General features: G+C 42.4%; 1 protein-coding gene across 1 annotated transcript in view; it reads left to right on the top strand.

The window, feature by feature from the left end:
• The first annotated feature begins 399 nt into the window (after positions 1-399).
• LOC140410412 (vitrin-like) overlaps positions 400-21,117 on the top strand; it is a 176,524-nt gene continuing 155,806 nt past the window's right edge. Inside the window, exon 1 of the mRNA XM_072498481.1 lies at positions 400-610. The gene's annotated coding sequence lies outside the window, so the exon portion shown is untranslated. The remainder of the gene's footprint in view (positions 611-21,117) is intronic.

Consider the following 21,117-nt stretch of genomic DNA (forward strand, 5'->3'; position numbering starts at 1 on the left):
CATGGGCCAAATGGCCTGTTGGGTTGTACATTCCTGTACATTTGCCCAGATCGGGGTATGTTGTGGGATGGGATGGGACCCAGTTGCCATTACATTACTGGGATGGGATGTGACCACCTTTATTAGGGAAAGAGGAAATCATTTCTCTATATGTACCCTGTCAAATCCTTAAATCGTCTTAAACACCTCAATTATGTCATTCTTTAATCTTCCATGCTCAAGGGAATGCAAGTCTTGCCTTTTTCACCTGATCTCATAATTTAACCCTGTGAGTCCCGGAGTTAGGTGTCACTGGTCTTGTTACTGGATTGTTGCTGCTATTACAGGTCCTGAACTCAGTCCCCCCTGTCCCAGGGTGCTGCTGTGTGGGTGGATGGGTTGGTCCTGGAGCGCGTGCTTTGTGCCGGGCAATGAAAGTGCTGTCCCTGGGTGTGAGGTGTAGACAGCGGAGAATTGCAGCCCGCCCTTTGCTCAGTACCTCCTTCTCAGTCACTCCCAGAGTGTCGGAGCTGCCAATCGTGCCGAGCTGAACAGGGTTGAATGTGTCCAGTGCCGGTGAGGTGATCATGTGGACTGGATCCCTGGGGCACAGGAGTCGGACACTGCACTGGTGAGTCTGGCTTCATTCTCCTTCTGCTTATTCTCGGAGTCTCTTCATTCTGCACAGTGCAACCTTGGTGTAATTTACAGACTTCGGCTCAACCATTATCCTCACAAGTTTATGATATTCATGATTTCCCCTGAATGTCTCCAACTCACTTAGTAAATCCATGATGGAAAAAATAAAATTTCAAGGCAAATATTCGGTAACACACCTGCTGTCTGAGTTACTGGATATGCCTGTGTGTGTGTGTATAAAATTCTGTGTTCCTCCCTGTCTGTGTATCTGTGTGTGTGTATACCAGTGTGTTCCTCACTGTGTATGTCTGTGTACCTATGTATATCTGTGTGTTCGTCTCTGTCTGTATGTCTGCATATCTGTGTGTTTTTGTAGTCTGTATATTCTGTGTGTGTTCCTCGCTGTGTATATGTCTGAATGTCTATGTGTGTGTTCCTTCCTGACTATGTCTGTGTATCAATGTGTGTGTTCCTCTTTGTGCCCACGTATTTCTGTCTCTGTATTCTGTCTCTATGAATATGTGTCTCTGTTTGTTTCTTTGCATTTCTTTTTTTTAATTTAGAGTATCCAATTCTGGGTGGCACGGTGGCTCAGTGGTTAGCACTGCTGCCTACAATGCTGTGGACCCAGGTTCGATCCCGGCTCTGGGTCTCTGTCCGTGTGGAGTCTGTACGTTCTCCCCGAGTCTGCGTGGGTCTCATCCCCACAACCCAAAGACGTGCAGAGTAGGTGAATTGGCCACGCTAAATTGCCCCTTAATTGGAAATATTAATTGGGAGGTCTAAATTTTATAAAAATAGAGGGCTGGATTCTCCGCAGGCAGGATGCTTCGTTTTGCCGGCAGTCCGGAGATTTCCCGATGGCGTGGGGCTGCCCCACAATGGGAAACCCCATTGACCAGCCAGCGAAATGGGGCATCCCGCCGGCGGGATGAAACAGAAATGTTGGCGTGTCGGGATGGAGAATCCTGCCCAGAGTATCCAATTCTAATTTTCCAATTAAGGGGCAATTTAGCGTGACCAATCCACCTACCCTGCACATCTTTTTGGGTTGTGGGGGTGAGACCCATGCAGACACGGGGAGAATGTGCAAACTCCACACGGACAGTGACCCAGAGCCAGGATTTTTTTTCATAGAATTTACAGTGCAGAAGGAGGCCATTCGGCCCATCGAGTCTGCACCTGCTCTTGGAAAGAGCACCGTACCCAAGGTCAACACCTCCACCCTATCCCCATAACCCAGTAACCCCACCCAACACTAAGGGCAATTTTGGACACTAAGGGCAATTTATCATGGCCAATCCACCTAACCTGCACATCTTTGGACTGTGGGAGGAAACCGGAGCACCCGGAGGAAACCCACGCACACACAGGGAGAACGTGCAGACTCCGCACAGACAGTGACCCAAGCTGGTATCGAACCTGGGACCCTGGAGCTGTGAAGCAATTGTGCTATCCACAATGCTACCATGCTGCCGATCGAACCTGGGCCCTTGGCAGTGTTGCACATTTCTGTGCATTTTTGTCTCTATTCTGTGTCTCTGTGAATATGTATGTGTGTGTGTTTGTGTGTATATCTGACTGTATTGTGTGTCTCCATTACTGTATTTGTCGAGTGTGATTCAGTGGGCTCGTGGATGCAAAATCATAATCTCGGGTTTGGTTTCTTTTCCATTGTGGCTGTTGGGAAAATGTGCAGCAGAATATGTGCAGAAAAACACATACATCCATATAAACCCTGAGCGCACGTTGAGTCTGCCAAACCAGTACAAACACGAATAAAGTTGCCCAGAGACATGAATTTTATTGGGAGTTTGAAAATAATCTGAATTTGGATGTTGAGTTACTCTAGGGAAGATGCGCCACGCTCTGGGCATAGCAGGTACTGCACCCGAGAGCTGGACCCTCCCGGTAGAAATTGTGCACACATTACAACAACGCAGCTTCAAACTAATTGTAGCCGATTGGGAAAAGAAAACGAAGGAAAATGCAAAGTAACCCCAAATTCTTGGCTGCCAGAGTGAAAATTATATGATGCAAAGAATGATTTAGCTGAAAGACTGAGCAAGCAAGAATACAAAAGTTGACAAAACGTTCGAAACTCAATGCAGCGGAAATAATTTTGCAAAAACAAAATATGATCCGCAGCTGATGAACAGACACGCCTCCAGAAATTTAAAAGTGCCGCTCCCTCAAAGTAATGTTACAGTCATAGCTAAGGTGTAGAGAAAAGATCAACTTAATACGAGGTAGGTCCATTCAAAAGTCTGAAGGCAGCAGGGAAGAAGCTGTTCTTGAGTCGGTTGGTACGTGACCTCAAACATTTGTATCTTTTTCCTGACATGCAGTAGGGGGCTGAGGACACAGCCTCAGCATGTTGATTTTATTTTAATCCCAGAATTCTTGATGAATAAGTAATAGGAACATAGGAGGAGGAACAGGCCATTCAGCCCATTGAGCCAGCTCTATTCTATATGCTCATGGCTGATCTTCCACTTCAATGTCTTTCCCCCCACTGCCCCCATCACCTGTTATGTCACTGGCATTTCCAAATCTGTATCTCCGTCTTAAACATATTCAATGGCTGAGCTTCCACAGCCCTCTGGGGAAGAATTCCAAAGATTTACAACCCTATTTGTAAAGAGATTTCTCATCATATTAGTTCTAAGTGGTTCCCCCTTATTCTATACTCTCAAGGGAAACATCTTACCTGCATCCACCCTGTCTATTGCTTTAATTATTGGACAGGTTTCAGTGAGATCTGGTGCAGTTCCAGGTATTATGGGTGAATCAAGCAAGTGCCCCAAATCGGTCTTCGTGCCAGGTCGATCGTGAGTCACCTGACTCATTCCGTCCGGCACCATCTAAATATTTAAATGAGTCTAATGGCTGTGTTGGTCAATGTTGGGTTTATGTTGTATTGAGCTGTGCTGGTCAATGTGGGGTTTGTGTTGTATTGAGCTGTGCTGGTCAATGTTAGCTTTGTGTTGTATTGAGCTGTGTTGGTCAATGTTGGGTTTGTGTTGTATTGAGCTGTGCTGCTCAATGTTGGGTTTGTGTTGTATTGAGCTGTGCTGGTCAATGTTGGGTTTGTGTTATATTGAGCTGTGCTGGTCAATGTTGGGTTTGTGTTGTATTGAGCTGTGTTGGTCAATGTTGCCTTTGTGTTGTATTGAGCTGTGATGGTCAATGTTGGGTTTGTGTTGGATTGAGCTGTGCTGGTCAATGTTGGGTTTGTGTTGTATTGAGCTATGATGGTCAATGTTGGGTTTATGTTGGATTGAGCTGTGCTGGTCAATGTTGGGTTTATGTTGTGTTGAGCTGTGCTGGTCAATGTTGGGTTTGTGTTGTATTGAGCTGTGATGGTCAATGTTGGGTTTGTGTTGTATTGAGCTGTGTTGGTCAATGTTGGGTTTATGTTGTATTGAGCTGTGATGGTCAATGTTGGGTTTGTGTTGTATTGAGCTGTGATGGTCAATGTTGGATTTGTGTTGTATTGAGCTGTGTTGGTTAATATTGGGTTTGTGTTGTATTGAGCTGTGCTGGTCAATGTTGGGTTTATGTTGGATTGAGCTGTGCTGGTCAATGTTGGGTTTGTGTTGTATTGAGCTGTGCTGGTCAATGTTGGGTTTGTGTTGTATTGAGCTGCGATGGTCAATGTTGGGTTTATGTTGTATTGAGCTGTGCTGGTCAATGTTGGGTTTGTGTTGTATTGAGCTGTGCTGGTCAATGTTGGGTTTGTGTTGTATTGAGCTGTGCTGGTCAATGTTGGGTTTGTGTTGCATTGAGCTGTGCTGGTCAATGTTGGGTTTGTGTTGTATTGAGCTGTGTTGGTTAATGATGGGTTTGTGTTGTATTGAGCTGTGATGGTCAATGTTGGGTTTATGTTGTAGTGAGCTGTGTTTGTCAATGTTGGGTTTGTGTTGTATTGAGCTGTGATGGTCAATGTTGGGTTTGTGTTGTATTGAGCTGTGATGGTCAATGTTGGGTTTATGTTGTATTGAACTGTGCTGGTCAATGTTGGGTTTGTGTTATATTGAGCTGTGTTGGTCAATGTTGGGTTTATGTTGTATTGAGCTGTGTTGGTCAATGTTGGGTTTGTGTTGTATTGAGCTGTGATGGTCAATGTTGGGTTTATGTTGTAGTGAGCTGTGTTTGTCAATGTTGGGTTTGTGTTGTATTGAGCTGTGATGGTCAATGTTGGGTTTGTGTTGTATTGAGCTGTGATGGTCAATGTTGGGTTTATGTTGTATTGAACTGTGCTGGTCAATGTTGGGTTTGTGTTATATTGAGCTGTGTTGGTCAATGTTGGGTTTATGTTGTATTGAGCTGTGTTGGTCAATGTTGGGTTTGTGTTGTAGTGAGCTGTGTTGGTCAATGTTGGGATTGTGTTGTATTGAGCTGTGCTGGTCAATGTTGGGTTTGTGTTGGATTGAGCTGTGCTGGTCAATGTTGGGTTTGTGTTGTATTGAGCTGTGATGGTCAATGTTGGGTTTAGGTTGTATTGAGCTGCGCTGGTCAATGTTGGGTTTATGTTGTGTTGAGCTGTGCTGGTCAATGTTGGGTTTGTGTTGTATTGAGCTGTGATGGTCAATGTTGGGTTTGTGTTGTATTGAGCTGTGTTGGTCAATGTTGGGTTTATGTTCTTTGAGCTGTGATGGTCAATGTTGGGTTTGTGTTGTATTGAGCTGTGATGGTCAATGTTGGATTTGTGTTGTATTGAGCTGTGTTGGTTAATGTTGGGTTTGTGTTGTATTGAGCTGTGCTGGTCAATGTTGGATTTATGTTGGATTGAGCTGTGCTGGTCAATGTTGGGTTTGTGTTGTATTGAGCTGTGCTGCTCAATGTTGGGTTTGTGTAGTATTGAGCTGCGATGGTCAATGTTGGGTTTATGTTGTATTGAGCTGTGCTGGTCAATGTTGGGTTTGTGTTGTATTGAGCTGTGCTGGTCAATGTTGGGTTTGTGTTGTATTGAGCTGTGCTGGTCAATGTTGGGCTTGTGTTGCATTGAGCTGTGCTGGTCAATGTTGGGTTTGTGTTGTATTGAGCTGTGTTGGTTAATGATGGGTTTGTGTTGTATTGAGCTGTGCTGGTCAATGTTGGGTTTATGTTGTAGTGAGCTGTGTTGGTCAATGTTGGGATTGTGTTGTATTGAGCGGTGCTGGTCAATGTTGGGTTTGTGTTGTATTGAGCTGTGATGGTCAATGTTGGGTTTATGTTGTAGTGAGCTGTGTTTGTCAATGTTGGGTTTGTGTTGTATTGAGCTGTGATGGTCAATGTTGGGTTTGTGTTGTATTGAGCTGTGATGGTCAATGTTGGGTTTATGTTGTATTGAACTGTGCTGGTCAATGTTGGGTTTGTGTTATATTGAGCTGTGTTGGTCAATGTTGGGTTTATGTTGTATTGAGCTGTGTTGGTCAATGTTGGGTTTATGTTGTATTGAGCTGTGATGGTGAATGTTGGGTTTGTGTTGTATTGAGCTGTGTTGGTTAATGTTGGGTTTGTGTTGTATTGAGCTTTGCTGGTCAATGTTGGGTTTGTGTTGTATTGAGCTGTGATGGTCAATGTTGGGTTTATGTTGTATTGAGCTGTGCTGGTCAATGTTGGGTTTGTGTTGTATTGAGCTGTGATGGTCAATGTTGGGTTTATGTTGTATTGAGCTGTGCTGGTCAATGTTGGGTTTGTGTTGTATTGAGCTGTGTTGTCCAATGTTGGGTTTATGTTGTATTGAGCTGTGATGGTCAATGTTGGATTTATGTTGTATTGAGCTGTGCTGGTCAATGTTGGGTTTGTGTTGTATTGAGCTGTGCTGGTCAATGTTGGGTTTGTGTTGTATTGAGTTGTGCTGGTCAATGTTGGGTTTATGTTGTAGTGAGCTGTGTTGGTCAATGTTGGGTTTGTGTTGTATTGAGCTGTGATGGTCAATGTTGGGTGTGTTGTATTGAGCTGTGCTGGTTAATGTTGGATTTGTGTTGTATTGTGCCGTGCTGGTCAATGTTGGGTTTGTGTTGTATTGAGCTGTGTTGGTCAATGTTGGGTTTATGTTGTATTGAGTTGTGTTGGTCAATGTTGGGTTTATGTTGTATTGAGCTGTGCTGGTGAATGTTGGGTTTGTGTTGTATTGAGCAGTGCTGGTCAATGTTGGGTATGTGTTGTATTGAGCTGTGCTGGTCAATGTTGGGTTTGTGTTGGATTGAGCTGTGTTGGTTAATGTTGGGTTTGCGTTGTATTGAGCTGTGATGGTCAATGTTGGGTTTGTGTTGTATTGAGCTGTGATAGTCAATTTTGGGTTTATGTTGTATGGAGCTGTGCTGGTCAATGTTGGGTTTATGTTGTATTGAGCTGTGTTGGTCAATGTTCGGTTTATGTTGTATTGAGCTGTGTTGGTCAATGTTGGGTTTATGTTGTATTGAGCTGTGATGGTCAATGTTGGGTTTGTGTTGTATTGAGCTGTGATGGTCAATGTTGCGTTTGTGTTGTATTGAGCTGTGCTGGTCAATGTTGGGTTTGTGTTGTATTGAGTTGTGCTGGTCAATGTTGGGTTTATGTTGCAGTGAGCTGTGTTGATCAATGTTGGGTTTGTGTTGTATTGAGCTGTGATGGTCAATGTTGGGCTTGTGTTGTATTGAGCTGTGATGGTCAATGTTGGGTTTGTGTTGTATTGAGCTGTGCTGGTCAATGTTGGGCTTGTGTTGTATTGAGCTGTGTTGGTCAATGTTGGGTTTATGTTGTATTAAGCTGTGTTGGTCAATGTTGGGTTTATGTTGTATTGAGCTGTGATGGTCAGTGTTGGGTTTGTGTTGTATTGAGCTGTGTTGGTTAATGTTGGGTTTGTGTTGTATTGAGCTGTGCTGGTCAATGTTGGGTTTGTGTTGTATTGAGCTGTGATGGTCAATGTTGGGTTTATGTTGTATTGAGCTGTGCTGGTCAATGTTGGGTTTGTGTTGTATTGAGCTGTGTTGGTCAATGTTGGGTTTGTGTTGTATTGAGCTGTGATGGTCAATGTTGGGTTTGTGTTGTATTGAGCTGTGCTGGTCAATGTTGGGTTTGTGTTGTATTGAGCTGTGCTGGTCAATGTTGGGCTTGTGTTGCATTGAGCTGTGCTGGTCAATGTTGGGTTTGTGTTGTATTGAGCTGTGTTGGTTAATGATGGGTTTGTGTTGTATTGAGCTGTGCTGGTCAATGTTGGGTTTATGTTGTAGTGAGCTGTGTTGGTCAATGTTGGGATTGTGTTGTATTGAGCGGTGCTGGTCAATGTTGGGTTTGTGTTGTATTGAGCTGTGATGGTCAATGTTGGGTTTATGTTGTAGTGAGCTGTGTTTGTCAATGTTGGGTTTGTGTTATATTGAGCTGTGTTGGTCAATGTTGGGTTTATGTTGTATTGAGCTGTGTTGGTCAATGTTGGGTTTATGTTGTATTGAGCTGTGATGGTGAATGTTGGGTTTGTGTTGTATTGAGCTGTGTTGGTTAATGTTGGGTTTGTGTTGTATTGAGCTTTGCTGGTCAATGTTGGGTTTGTGTTGTATTGAGCTGTGATGGTCAATGTTGGGTTTATGTTGTATTGAGCTGTGCTGGTCAATGTTGGGTTTGTATTGTATTGAGCTGTGATGGTCAATGTTGGGTTTATGTTGTATTGAGCTGTGCTGGTCAATGTTGGGTTTGTGTTGTATTGAGCTGTGTTGTCCAATGTTGGGTTTATGTTGTATTGAGCTGTGATGGTCAATGTTGGATTTATGTTGTATTGAGCTGTGCTGGTCAATGTTGGGTTTGTGTTGTATTGAGCTGTGCTGGTCAATGTTGGGTTTGTGTTGTATTGAGTTGTGCTGGTCAATGTTGGGTTTATGTTGTAGTGAGCTGTGTTGGTCAATGTTGGATTTGTGTTGTATTGAGCTGTGATGGTCAATGTTGGGTGTGTTGTATTGAGCTGTGCTGGTTCATGTTGGGTTTGTGTTGTATTGTGCCGTGCTGGTCAATGTTGGGTTTGTGTTGTATTGAGCTGTGTTGGTCAATGTTGGGTTTATGTTGTATTGAGTTGTGTTGGTCAATGTTGGGTTTATGTTGTATTGAGCTGTGCTGGTGAATGTTGGGTTTGTGTTGTATTGAGCAGTGCTGGTCAATGTTGGGTTTGTGTTGTATTGAGCTGTGCTGGTCAATGTTGGGTTTGTGTTGGATTGAGCTGTGTTGGTTAATGTTGGGTTTGCGTTGTATTGAGCTGTGTTGGTCAATGTTGGGTTTGTGTTGTATTGAGCTGTGATGGTCAATGTTGGATTTGTGTTGTATTGAGCTGCGCTGGTCAATGATGGGTTTATGTTGTATTGAGCTGTGTTGGTCAATGTTGAGTTTATGTTGTATTGAGCTGTGATGGTCAATGTTGGGTTTGTGTTGTATTGAGTTGTGCTGGTCAATGTTGGGTTTGTGATGTATTGAGCTGTGTTGGTTAATGTTGCGTTTGTGTTGTATTGAGCTGTGATGGTCAATGTTGGGTTTGTGTTGTATTGAGCTGTGTTGGTCAATGTTCGGTTTATGTTGTATTGAGCTGTGTTGGTCAATGTTGGGTTTATGTTGTATTGAGCTGTGATGGTCAATGTTGGGTTTGTGTTGTATTGAGCTGTGATGGTCAATGTTGCGTTTGTGTTGTATTGAGCTGTGCTGGTCAATGTTGGGTTTGTGTTGTATTGAGTTGTGCTGGTCAATGTTGGGTTTATGTTGCAGTGAGCTGTGTTGATCAATGTTGGGTTTGTGTTGTATTGAGCTGTGATGGTCAATGTTGGGCTTGTGTTGTATTGAGCTGTGATGGTCAATGTTGGGTTTGTGTTGTATTGAGCTGTGCTGGTCAATGTTGGGCTTGTGTTGTATTGAGCTGTGTTGGTCAATGTTGGGTTTATGTTGTATTAAGCTGTGTTGGTCAATGTTGGGTTTATGTTGTATTGAGCTGTGATGGTCAGTGTTGGGTTTGTGTTGTATTGAGCTGTGTTGGTTAATGTTGGGTTTGTGTTGTATTGAGCTGTGCTGGTCAATGTTGGGTTTATGTTGTATTGAGCTGTGTTGGTCAATGTTGGGTTTGTGTTGTATTGAGCTGTGTTGGTTAATGTTGGGTTTGTGTTGTATTGAGCTGTGCTGGTCAATGTTGGGTTTGTGTTGTATTGAGCTGTGATGGTCAATGTTGGGTTTATGTTGTATTGAGCTGTGCTGGTCAATGTTGGGTTTGTGTTGTATTGAGCTGTGTTGGTCAATGTTGGGTTTGTGTTGTATTGAGCTGTGATGGTCAATGTTGGGTTTGTGTTGTATTGAGCTGTGATGGTCAATGTTGGGTTTGTGTTGTATTGAGCTGTGATGGTCAATGTTGGGTTTATGTTGTATTGAACTGTGCTGGTCAATGTTGGATTTGTGTTATATTGAGCTGTGTTGGTCAATGTTGGGTTTATGTTGTATTGAGCTGTGTTGGTCAATGTTGGGTTTATGTTGTATTGAGCTGTGATGGTGAATGTTGGGTTTGTGTTGTATTGAGCTGTGTTGGTTAATGTTGGGTTTGTGTTGTATTGAGCTTTGCTGGTCAATGTTGGGTTTGTGTTGTATTGAGCTGTGATGGTCAATGTTGGGTGTATGTTGTATTGAGCTGTGCTGGTCAATGTTGGGTTTATGTTGTATTGAACTGTGCTGGTCAATGTTGGATTTGTGTTATATTGAGCTGTGTTGGTCAATGTTGGGTTTATGTTGTATTGAGCTGTGTTGGTCAATGTTGGGTTTATGTTGTATTGAGCTGTGATGGTGAATGTTGGGTTTGTGTTGTATTGAGCTGTGTTGGTTAATGTTGGGTTTGTGTTGTATTGAGCTTTGCTGGTCAATGTTGGGTTTGTGTTGTATTGAGCTGTGATGGTCAATGTTGGGTGTTTGTTGTATTGAGCTGTGCTGGTCAATGTTGGGTTTGTGTTGTATTGAGCTGTGATGGTCAATGTTGGGTTTATGTTGTATTGAGCTGTGCTGGTCAATGTTGGGTTTGTGTTGTATTGAGCTGTGTTGTCCAATGTCGGGTTTATGTTGTATTGAGCTGTGATGGTCAATGTTGGATTTATGTTGTATTGAGCTGTGCTGGTCAATGTTGGGTTTGTGTTGTATTGAGCTGTGCTGGTCAATGTTGGGTTTGTGTTGTATTGAGTTGTGCTGGTCAATGTTGGGTTTATGTTGTAGTGAGCTGTGTTGGTCAATGTTGGATTTGTGTTGTATTGAGCTGTGATGGTCAATGTTGGGTGTGTTGTATTGAGCTGTGCTGGTTAATGTTGGGTTTGTATTGTATTGTGCCGTGCTGGTCAATGTTGGGTTTGTGTTGTATTGAGCTGTGTTGGTCAATGTTGGGTTTATGTTGTATTGAGTTGTGTTGGTCAATGTTGGGTTTATGTTGTATTGAGCTGTGCTGGTGAATGTTGGGTTTGTGTTGTATTGAGCAGTGCTGGTCAATGTTGGGTTTGTGTTGTATTGAGCTGTGCTGGTCAATGTTGGGTTTGTGTTGGATTGAGCTGTGTTGGTTAATGTTGGGTTTGCGTTGTATTGAGCTGTGTTGGTCAATGTTGGGTTTGTGTTGTATTGAGCTGTGATGGTCAATGTTGGATTTGTGTTGTATTGAGCTGCGCTGGTCAATGATGGGTTTATGTTGTATTGAGCTGTGTTGGTCAATGTTGAGTTTATGTTGTATTGAGCTGTGATGGTCAATGTTGGGTTTGTGTTGTATTGAGTTGTGCTGGTCAATGTTGGGTTTGTGATGTATTGAGCTGTGTTGGTTAATGTTGCGTTTGTGTTGTATTGAGCTGTGATGGTCAATGTTGGGTTTGTGTTGTATTGAGCTGTGCTGGTCAATGTTGGGTTTATGTTGTATTGAGTTGTGCTGGTCAATGTTGGGTTTATGTTGTAGTGAGCTGTGTTGGTTAATGTTGGGTTTGTGTTGTATTGAGCTGTGATGGTCAATGTTGGGTTTGTGTTGTATTGAGCTGTGATAGTCAATTTTGGGTTTATGTTGTATGGAGCTGTGCTGGTCAATGTTGGGTTTATGTTGTATTGAGCTGTGTTGGTCAATGTTCGGTTTATGTTGTATTGAGCTGTGTTGGTCAATGTTGGGTTTATGTTGTATTGAGCTGTGATGGTCAATGTTGGGTTTGTGTTGTATTGAGCTGTGATGGTCAAAGTTGCGTTTGTGTTGTATTGAGCTGTGCTGGTCAATGTTGGGTTTGTGTTGTATTGAGTTGTGCTGGTCAATGTTGGGTTTATGTTGCAGTGAGCTGTGTTGATCAATGTTGGGTTTGTGTTGTATTGAGCTGTGATGGTCAATGTTGGGCTTGTGTTGTATTGAGCTGTGATGGTCAATGTTGGGTTTGTGTTGTATTGAGCTGTGCTGGTCAATGTTGGGCTTGTGTTGTATTGAGCTGTGTTGGTCAATGTTGGGTTTATGTTGTATTAAGCTGTGTTGGTCAATGTTGGGTTTATGTTGTATTGAGCTGTGATGGTCAGTGTTGGGTTTGTGTTGTATTGAGCTGTGTTGGTTAATGTTGGGTTTGTGTTGTATTGAGCTGTGCTGGTCAATGTTGGGTTTGTGTTGTATTGAGCTGTGATGGTCAATGTTGGGTTTATGTTGTATTGAGCTGTGCTGGTCAATGTTGGGTTTGTGTTGTATTGAGCTGTGTTGGTCAATGTTGGGTTTATGTTGTATTGAGCTGTGTTGGTCAATGTTGGGTTTGTGTTGTATTGAGCTGTGTTGGTTAATGTTGGGTTTGTGTTCTATTGAGCTGTGCTGGTCAATGTTGGGTTTATGTTGTATTGAGATGTGCTGGTTAATGTTGGGTCTGTGTTGTATTGAGCTGTGATGGTCAATGTTGGGTTTGTGTTGTATTGAGCTGTGTTGGTCAATCTTGGGCTTATGTTGTATTGAGCTGTGTTGGTCAATGTTGGGTTTGTGTTGTATTGAGCTGTGCTGGTCAATGTTGGGTATGTGTTGTATTCAGCTGTGTTCGTCAATGTTGGGTTTATGTTGTATTGAGCTGTGTTGGTCAATGTTGGGTTTGTGTTGTATTGAGCTGTGATGGTCAATGTTGGGTGTGTTGTATTGAGCTGTGCTGGTTAATGTTGGGTTTGTGTTGTATTGTGCCGTGCTGGTCAATGTTGGGTTTGTGTTGTATTGAGCTGTGTTGGTCAATGTTGGGTTTATGTTGTATTGAGTTGTGTTGGTCAATGTTGGGTTTATGTTGTATTGAGCTGTGCTGGTGAATGTTGGGTTTGTGTTGTATTGAGCAGTGCTGGTCAATGTTGGGTTTGTGTTGTATTGAGCTGTGATGGTCAATGTTGGGTTTATGTTGTATTGAGCTGTGATGGTGAATGTTGGGTTTGTGTTGAATTGAGCTGTGTTGGTTAATGTTGGGTTTGTGTTGTATTGAGCTTTGCTGGTCAATGTTGGGTTTGTGTTGTATTGAGCTGTGATGGTCAATGTTGGGTTTATGTTGTGTTGAGCTGTGCTGGTCAATGTTGGGTTTGTGTTGTATTGAGCTGTGATGGTCAATGTTGGGTTTATGTTGTATTGAGCTGTGCTGGTCAATGTTGGGTTTGTGTTGTATAGAGCTGTGTTGTCCAATGTTGGGTTTATGTTGTATTGAGCTGTGATGGTCAATGTTGGATTTATGTTGTATTGAGCTGTGCTGGTCAATGTTGGGCTTGTGTTGTATTGAGCTGTGATGGTCAATGTTGGGTTTGTGTTGTATTGAGCTGTGCTGGTCAATGTTGGGCTTGTGTTGTATTGAGCTGTGTTGGTCAATGTTGGGTTTATGTTGTATTAAGCTGTGTTGGTCAATGTTGGGTTTATGTTGTATTGAGCTGTGATGGTCAGTGTTGGGTTTGTGTTGTATTGAGCTGTGTTGGTTAATGTTGGGTTTGTGTTGTATTGAGCTGTGCTGGTCAATGTTGGGTTTGTGTTGTATTGAGCTGTGATGGTCAATGTTGGGTTTATGTTGTATTGAGCTGTGCTGGTCAATGTTGGGTTTGTGTTGTATTGAGCTGTGTTGGTCAATGTTGGGTTTATGTTGTATTGAGCTGTGTTGGTCAATGTTGGGTTTGTGTTGTATTGAGCTGTGTTGGTTAATGTTGGGGTTGTGTTCTATTGAGCTGTGCTGGTCAATGTTGGGTTTATGTTGTATTGAGATGTGCTGGTTAATGTTGGGTCTGTGTTGTATTGAGCTGTGATGGTCAATGTTGGGTTTGTGTTGTATTGAGCTGTGTTGGTCAATCTTGGGCTTATGTTGTATTGAGCTGTGTTGGTCAATGTTGGGTTTGTGTTGTATTGAGCTGTGCTGGTCAATGTTGGGTATGTGTTGTATTCAGCTGTGTTCGTCAATGTTGGTTTTATGTTGTATTGAGCTGTGTTGGTTAATGTTGGGTTTGTGTTGTATTGAGCTGTGCTGGTCAATGTTGGGTTTATGTTGTATTGAGCTGTGCTGGTCAATGTTGGGTTTGTGTTGTATTGAGCTGTGCTGGTCAATGTTGGGTTTGTGTTGTATTGAGCTGTGCTGGTCAATGTTGGGTTTGTGTTGGATTGAGCTGTGATGGTCAATGTTGGGTTTGTGTTGTATTGAGCTGTGCTGGTCAATGTTGGGTTTGTGTTGGATTGAGCTGTGATGGTTAATGTTGGGTTTGTGTTGTATTGAGCTGTGTTGGTCAATGTTGGGTTTGTGTTCTATTGAGCTGTGATGGTCAATGTTGGGTTTGTGTTGTATTGAGCTGCGCTGGTCAATGATGGGTTTATGTTGTATTGAGCTGTGTTGGTCAATGTTGAGTTTATGTTGTATTGAGATGTGATGGTCAATGTTGGGTTTGTGTTGTATTGAGTGGTGCTGGTCAATGTTGGGTTTGTGTTGTATTGAGCTGTGTTGGTTAATGTTGCGTTTGTGTTGTATTGAGCTGTGATGGTCAATGTTGCGTTTGTGTTGTATAGAGCTGTGATGGTCAATGTTGGGTTTATGTTGTATTGAGCTGTGCTGGTCAATGTTGGGTTTGCGTTGTATTGAGCTATGTTGGTCAATGTTGGGTTTATGTTGTATTGAGCTGTGATGGTCAATGTTGGGTTTATGTTGTATTGAGCTGTGATGGTGAATGTTGGGTTTGTGTTGAATTGAGCTGTGTTGGTTAATGTTCGGTTTGTGTTGTATTGAGCTTTGCTGGTCAATGTTGGGTTTGTGTTGTATTGAGCTGTGATGGTCAATGTTGGGTTTATGTTGTGTTGAGCTGTGCTGGTCAATGTTGGGTTTGTGTTGTATTGAGCTGTGATGGTCAATGTTGGGTTTATGTTGTATTGAGCTGTGCTGGTCAATGTTGGGTTTGTGTTGTATTGAGCTGTGTTGTCCAATGTTGGGTTTATGTTGTATTGAGCTGTGATGGTCAATGTTGGATTTATGTTGTATTGAGCTGTGCTGGTCAATGTTGGGTTTGTGTTGTATTGAGCTGTGCTGGTCAATGTTGGGTTTGTGTTGTATTGAGTTGTGCTGGTCAATGTTGGGTTTATGTTGTAGTGAGCTGTGTTGGTCAATGTTGGGTTTGTGTTGTATTGAGCTGTGATGGTCAATGTTGGGTGTGTTGTATTGAGCTGTGATGGTTAATGTTGGGTTTGTGTTGTATTGTGCCGTGCTGGTCAATGTTGGGTTTGTGTTGTATTGAGCTGTGTTGGTCAATGTTGGGTTTATGTTGTATTGAGTTGTGTTGGTCAATGTTGGGTTTATGTTGTATTGAGCTGTGCTGGTGAATGTTGGGTTTGTGTTGTATTGAGCAGTGCTGGTCAATGTTGGGTTTGTGTTGTATTGAGCTGTGCTGGTCAATGTTGGGTTTGTGTTGGATTGAGCTGTGTTGGTTAATGTTGGGTTTGCGTTGTATTGAGCTGTGTTGGTCAATGTTGGGTTTGTGTTGTATTGAGCTGTGATGGTCAATGTTGGATTTGTGTTGTATTGAGCTGCGCTTGTCAATGATGGGTTTATGTTGTATTGAGCTGTGTTGGTCAATGTTGAGTTTATGTTGTATTGAGCTGTGATGGTCAATGTTGGGTTTGTGTTGTATTGAGTTGTGCTGGTCAATGTTGGGTTTGTGATGTATTGAGCTGTGTTGGTTAATGTTGCGTTTGTGTTGTATTGAGCTGTGATGGTCAATGTTGGTTTTGTGTTGTATTGAGCTGTGCTGGTCAATGTTGGGTTTATGTTGTATTGAGTTGTGCTGGTCAATGTTGGGTTTATGTTGTAGTGAGCTGTGTTGGTCAATGTTGGGTTTGTGTTGTATCGAGCTGTGATGGTCAATGTTGGGTTTGTGTTGTATTGAGCTGTGATAGTCAATTTTGGGTTTATGTTGTATGGAGCTGTGCTGGTCAATGTTGGGTTTATGTTGTATTGAGCTGTGTTGGTCAATGTTCGGTTTATGTTGTATTGAGCTGTGTTGGTCAATGTTGGGTTTATGTTGTATTGAGCTGTGATGGTCAATGTTGGGTTTGTGTTGTATTGAGCTGTGATGGTCAGTGTTGCGTTTGTGTTGTATTGAGCTGTGCTGGTCAATGTTGGGTTTGTGTTGTATTGAGTTGTGCTGGTCAATGTTGGGTTTATGTTGCAGTGAGCTGTGTTGATCAATGTTGTGTTTGTGTTGTATTGAGCTGTGATGGTCAATGTTGGGCTTGTGTTGTATTGAGCTGTGATGGTCAATGTTGGGTTTGTGTTGTATTGAGCTGTGCTGGTCAATGTTGGGCTTGTGTTGTATTGAGCTGTGTTGGTCAATGTTGGGTTTATGTTGTATTAAGCTGTGTTGGTCAATGTTGGGTTTATGTTGTATTGAGCTGTGATGGTCAGTGTTGGGTTTGTGTTGTATTGAGCTGTGTTGGTTAATGTTGGGTTTGTGTTGTATTGAGCTGTGCTGGTCAATGTTGGGTTTGTGTTGTATTGAGCTGTGATGGTCAATGTTGGGTTTATGTTGTATTGAGCTGTGCTGGTCAATGTTGGGTTTGTGTTGTATTGAGCTGTGTTGGTCAATGTTGGGTTTATGTTGTATTGAGCTGTGTTGGTCAATGTTGGGTTTGTGTTGTATTGAGCTGTGTTGGTTAATGTTGGGTTTGTGTTCTATTGAGCTGTGCTGGTCAATGTTGGGTTTATGTTGTATTGAGCTGTGCTGGTTAATGTTGGGTCTGTGTTGTATTGAGCTGTGATGGTCAATGTTGGGTTTGTGTTGTATTGAGCTGTGTTGGTCAATCTTGGGCTTATGTTGTATTGAGCTGTGTTGGTCAATGTTGGGTTTGTGTTGTATTGAGCTGTGCTGGTCAATGTTGGGTATGTGTTGTATTCAGCTGTGTTCGTCAATGTTGGTTTTATATTGAATTGAGCTGTGTTGGTTAATGTTGGGTTTGTGTTGTATTGAGCTGTGCTGGTCAATGTTGGGTTTATGTTGTATTGAGCTGTGCTGGTCAATGTTGGGTTTGTGTTGTATTGAGCTGTGCTGGTCAATGTTGGGTTTGTGTTGTATTGAGCTGTGCTGGTTAATGTTGGGTTTGTGTTGTATTGTGCTGTGCTGGTCAATGTTGGGTTTGTGTTGTATTGAGCTGTGTTGGTCAATGTTGGGTTTATGTTGGATTGAGTTGTGTTGGTCAATGTTGGGTTTATGTTGTATTGAGCTGTGCTGGTCAATGTTGGGTTTATGTTGTATTGAGCTGTGTTGGTCAATGTTCGGTTTATGTTGTATTGAGCTGTGTTGGTCAATGTTGGGTTTATGTTGTATTGAGCTGTGATGGTCAATGTTGGGTTTGTGTTGTATTGAGCTGTGATGGTCAATGTTGCGTTTGTGTTGTATTGAGCTGTGCTGGTCAAAGTTGGGTTCGTGTTGTATTGAGTTGTGCTGGTCAATGTTGGGTTTATGTTGCAGTGAGCTGTGTTGATCAATGTTGTGTTTGTGTTGTATTGAGCTGTGATGGTCAATGTTGGGCTTGTGTTGTATTGAGCTGTGATGGTCAATGTTGGGTTTGTGTTGTATTGAGCTGTGCTGGTCAATGTTGGGCTTGTGTTGTATTGAGCTGTGTTGGTCAATGTTGGGTTTATGTTGTATTAAGCTGTGTTGGTCAATGTTGGGTTTATGTTGTATTGAGCTGTGATGGTCAGTGTTGGGTTTGTGTTGTATTGAGCTGTGTTGGTTAATGTTGGGTTTGTGTTGTATTGAGCTGTGCTGGTCAATGTTGGGTTTGTGTTGTATTGAGCTGTGATGGTCAATGTTGGGTTTATGTTGTATTGAGCTGTGCTGGTCAATGTTGGGTTTGTGTTGTATTGAGCTGTGTTGGTCAATGTTGGGTTTATGTTGTATTGAGCTGTGTTGGTCAATGTTGGGTTTGTGTTGTATTGAGCTGTGTTGGTTAATGTTGGGTTTGTGTTCTATTGAGCTGTGCTGGTCAATGTTGGGTTTATGTTGTATTGAGCTGTGCTGGTTAATGTTGGGTCTATGTTGTATTGAGCTGTGATGGTCAATGTTGGGTTTGTGTTGTATTGAGCTGTGTTGGTCAATCTTGGGCTTATGTTGTATTGAGCTGTGCTGGTCAATGTTGGGTTTGTGTTGTATTGAGCTGTGCTGGTCAATGTTGGGTTTGTGTTGTATTGAGCTGTGCTGGTTAATGTTGGGTTTGTGTTGTATTGTGCTGTGCTGGTCAATGTTGGGTTTGTGTTGTATTGAGCTGTGTTGGTCAATGTTGGGTTTATGTTGTATTGAGTTGTGTTGGTCAATGTTGGGTTTATGTTGTATTGAGCTGTGCTGGTCAATGTTGGGTTTGTGTTGTATTGAGCAGTGCTGGTCAATGTTGGGTTTGTGTTGTATTGAGCTGTGCTGGTCAATGTTGGGTTTGTGTTGGATTGAGCTGTGATGGTTAATGTTGGGTTTGTGTTGTATTGAGCTGTGTTGGTCAATGTTGGGTTTGTGTTCTATTGAGCTGTGATGGTCAATGTTGGGTTTGTGTTGTATTGAGCTGCGCTGGTCAATGATGGGTTTATGTTGTATTGAGCTGTGTTGGTCAATGTTGAGTTTATGTTGTATTGAGATGTGATGGTCAATGTTGGGTTTGTGTTGTATTGAGTGGTGCTGGTCAATGTTGGGTTTGTGTTGTATTGAGCTGTGTTGGTTAATGTTGCGTTTGTGTTGTATTGAGCTGTGATGGTCAATGTTGCGTTTGTGTTGTATAGAGCTGTGATGGTCAATGTTGGGTTTATGTTGTATTGAGCTGTGCTGGTCAATGTTGGGTTTGTGTTGTATTGAGCTATGTTGGTCAATGTTGGGTTTATGTTGTATTGAGCTGTGATGGTCAATGTTGTGTTTATGTTGTATTGAGCTGTGTTGGTCAATGTTGGGTTTATGTTGTATTGAGCTGCGATGGTCAATGTTGGGTTTGTGTTGTATTGAGCTGTGATGGTCAATGTTGGGTTTGTGTTGGATTGAGTTGTGCTGGTAAATGTTGGGTTTGTGTTGTATTGAGCTGTGTCGGTCAATGTTGGGTTTATGTTGTATTGAGCTATGCTGGTCAATGTTGGGTTTATGTTGTATTGAGCTGTGCTGGTCAATGTTGGGTTTGTGTTGTATTGAGCCGTGCTGGTCAATGTTGGGTTGTTGTGGGATTGAGCTGTGCTGGTCAATGTTGGGTTTCTGTTGTATTGAGCTGTGCTGGTCAATGTTGGGTTTATGTTGTATTGAGCTTTGATGGTCAATGTTGGGTTTGTGTTGTATTGAGCTGTGCTGGTCAATGTTGGGTTTGTGTTGTATTGACCTGTGCTGGTCAATGTTGGGTTTGTGTTGTATTGAGCTGTGACGGTCAATGTTGGGTTTGTGTTGTATTGAGCTGTGCTGGTCAATGTTGGGTTTGTGTTGGATTGAGCTGTGATGGTCAATGTTGGGTTTGTGTTGTATTGAGCTGTGATGGTCAATGTTGGGTTTATGTTGTATTGAGCTGTGTTGCTCAATGTTGGGTTTATGTTGTATTGAGCTGTCATGGTCAATGTTGGGTTTGTAATGTATCGAGCTGTGTTGGTCAATGTTGGGTTTGTGTTGTATTGAGCTGTGCTGGTTAATGTTGGGTTTATGTTGTATTGAGCTGTGTTGGTCAATATTGGGTTTGTGTTGTATTGAGCTGTGTTGGTCAATGTTGGGTTTGTGTTGTATTGAGCTGTGTTGGTCAATGTTGGGTTTGTGTTGTATTGAGTTATGCTGGTCAATGTTGGGTTAGTGTTGTATTGAGCTGTGCTCGTCAATGCTGGGTTTGTGTTGGATTGAGCTGTGCTGGTCAATGTTGGGTTTATGTTGGATTGAGTTGTGCTGGTCAATGTTGGGTATTTGTTGTATTGAGCTCTGTTGGTTAATGTTGGGTTTGTGTTGGATTGAGCTGTGCTGGTCAATGCTGGGTTTGTGTTGGATTGAGCTGTGCTGGGCAATGTTGGGTTTATGTTGTATTGAGCTGCGCTGGTCAATGCTGGGTTTGTGTTGGATTGAGCTGTTTCGGTTAATGTTGGGTTTGTGTTGTATTGAGTTGTACTGGTTAATGTTGGGTTTGTGTTGTATTGAGCTGAGATGGTCAATGTTGGGTTTGTGTTGTATTGAGTTGTACTAGTCAATGTTGGGATTATGTTGTATTGAGCTGTGATGGTCAATGTAGGGTTTATGTTGTATTGAGCTGTGATGGTCAATGTTGGGTTTGTGTTGTATTGAGCTGTGGTGGTCAATGCTGTGTTTATGTTGTATTGAGCTGTGCTGGTTAATGTTGGGTTTGTGTTGTATTGAGCTGTGATGGTCAATGTTGGGTTTGTGTTGTATTGAGCTGTGTTGGTCAATGTTGGGTTTGTGTTGTATTGAGCTGTGTTGGTCAATGTTGGGTTTGTGTTGTATTGAGCTGTGTTGGTCAATGTTGGGTTTGTGTTGGATTGAGCTGTGTTGGTCAATGTTGGGTTTATGTTGTATTGAGCTGTGTTGGTCAATGATGGGTTTGTGTTGTATTGAGCTGTGTTAGTCAATGTTGGGTTTGTGTTGTATTGAGCTGTGCTGGTCAATGTTGGGTTTGTGTTGTATTGAGCTGTGCTGGTCAATGTTGGGTTTGTGTTGTATTGAGTCGTGCTGGTCAATGTTGGGTTTGTGTTGTATTGAGCTGTGCTGGTCAATGTTGGGTTTGTGTTGTATTGACCTGTGCTGGTCAATGTTGGGTTTGTGTTGTATTGAGCTGTGATGGTCAATGTTGGGTTTGTGTTGTATTGAGCTGTGCTGGTCAATGTTGGGTTTGTGTTGGATTGAGCTGTGATGGTCAATGTTGGGTTTGTGTTGTATTGAGCTGTGATGGTCAATGTTGGGTTTATGTTGTATTGAGCTGTGTTGGTCAATGTTGGGTTTATGTTGTATTGAGCTGTCATGGTCAATGTTGGGTTTGTAATGTATCGAGCTGTGTTGGTCAATGTTGGGTTTGTGTTGTATTGAGCTGTGCTGGTTAATGTT

The sequence above is a fragment of the Scyliorhinus torazame genome, chromosome 4, assembly GCF_047496885.1.
Source record: "Scyliorhinus torazame isolate Kashiwa2021f chromosome 4, sScyTor2.1, whole genome shotgun sequence".
NCBI lineage: Eukaryota > Metazoa > Chordata > Chondrichthyes > Carcharhiniformes > Scyliorhinidae > Scyliorhinus > Scyliorhinus torazame.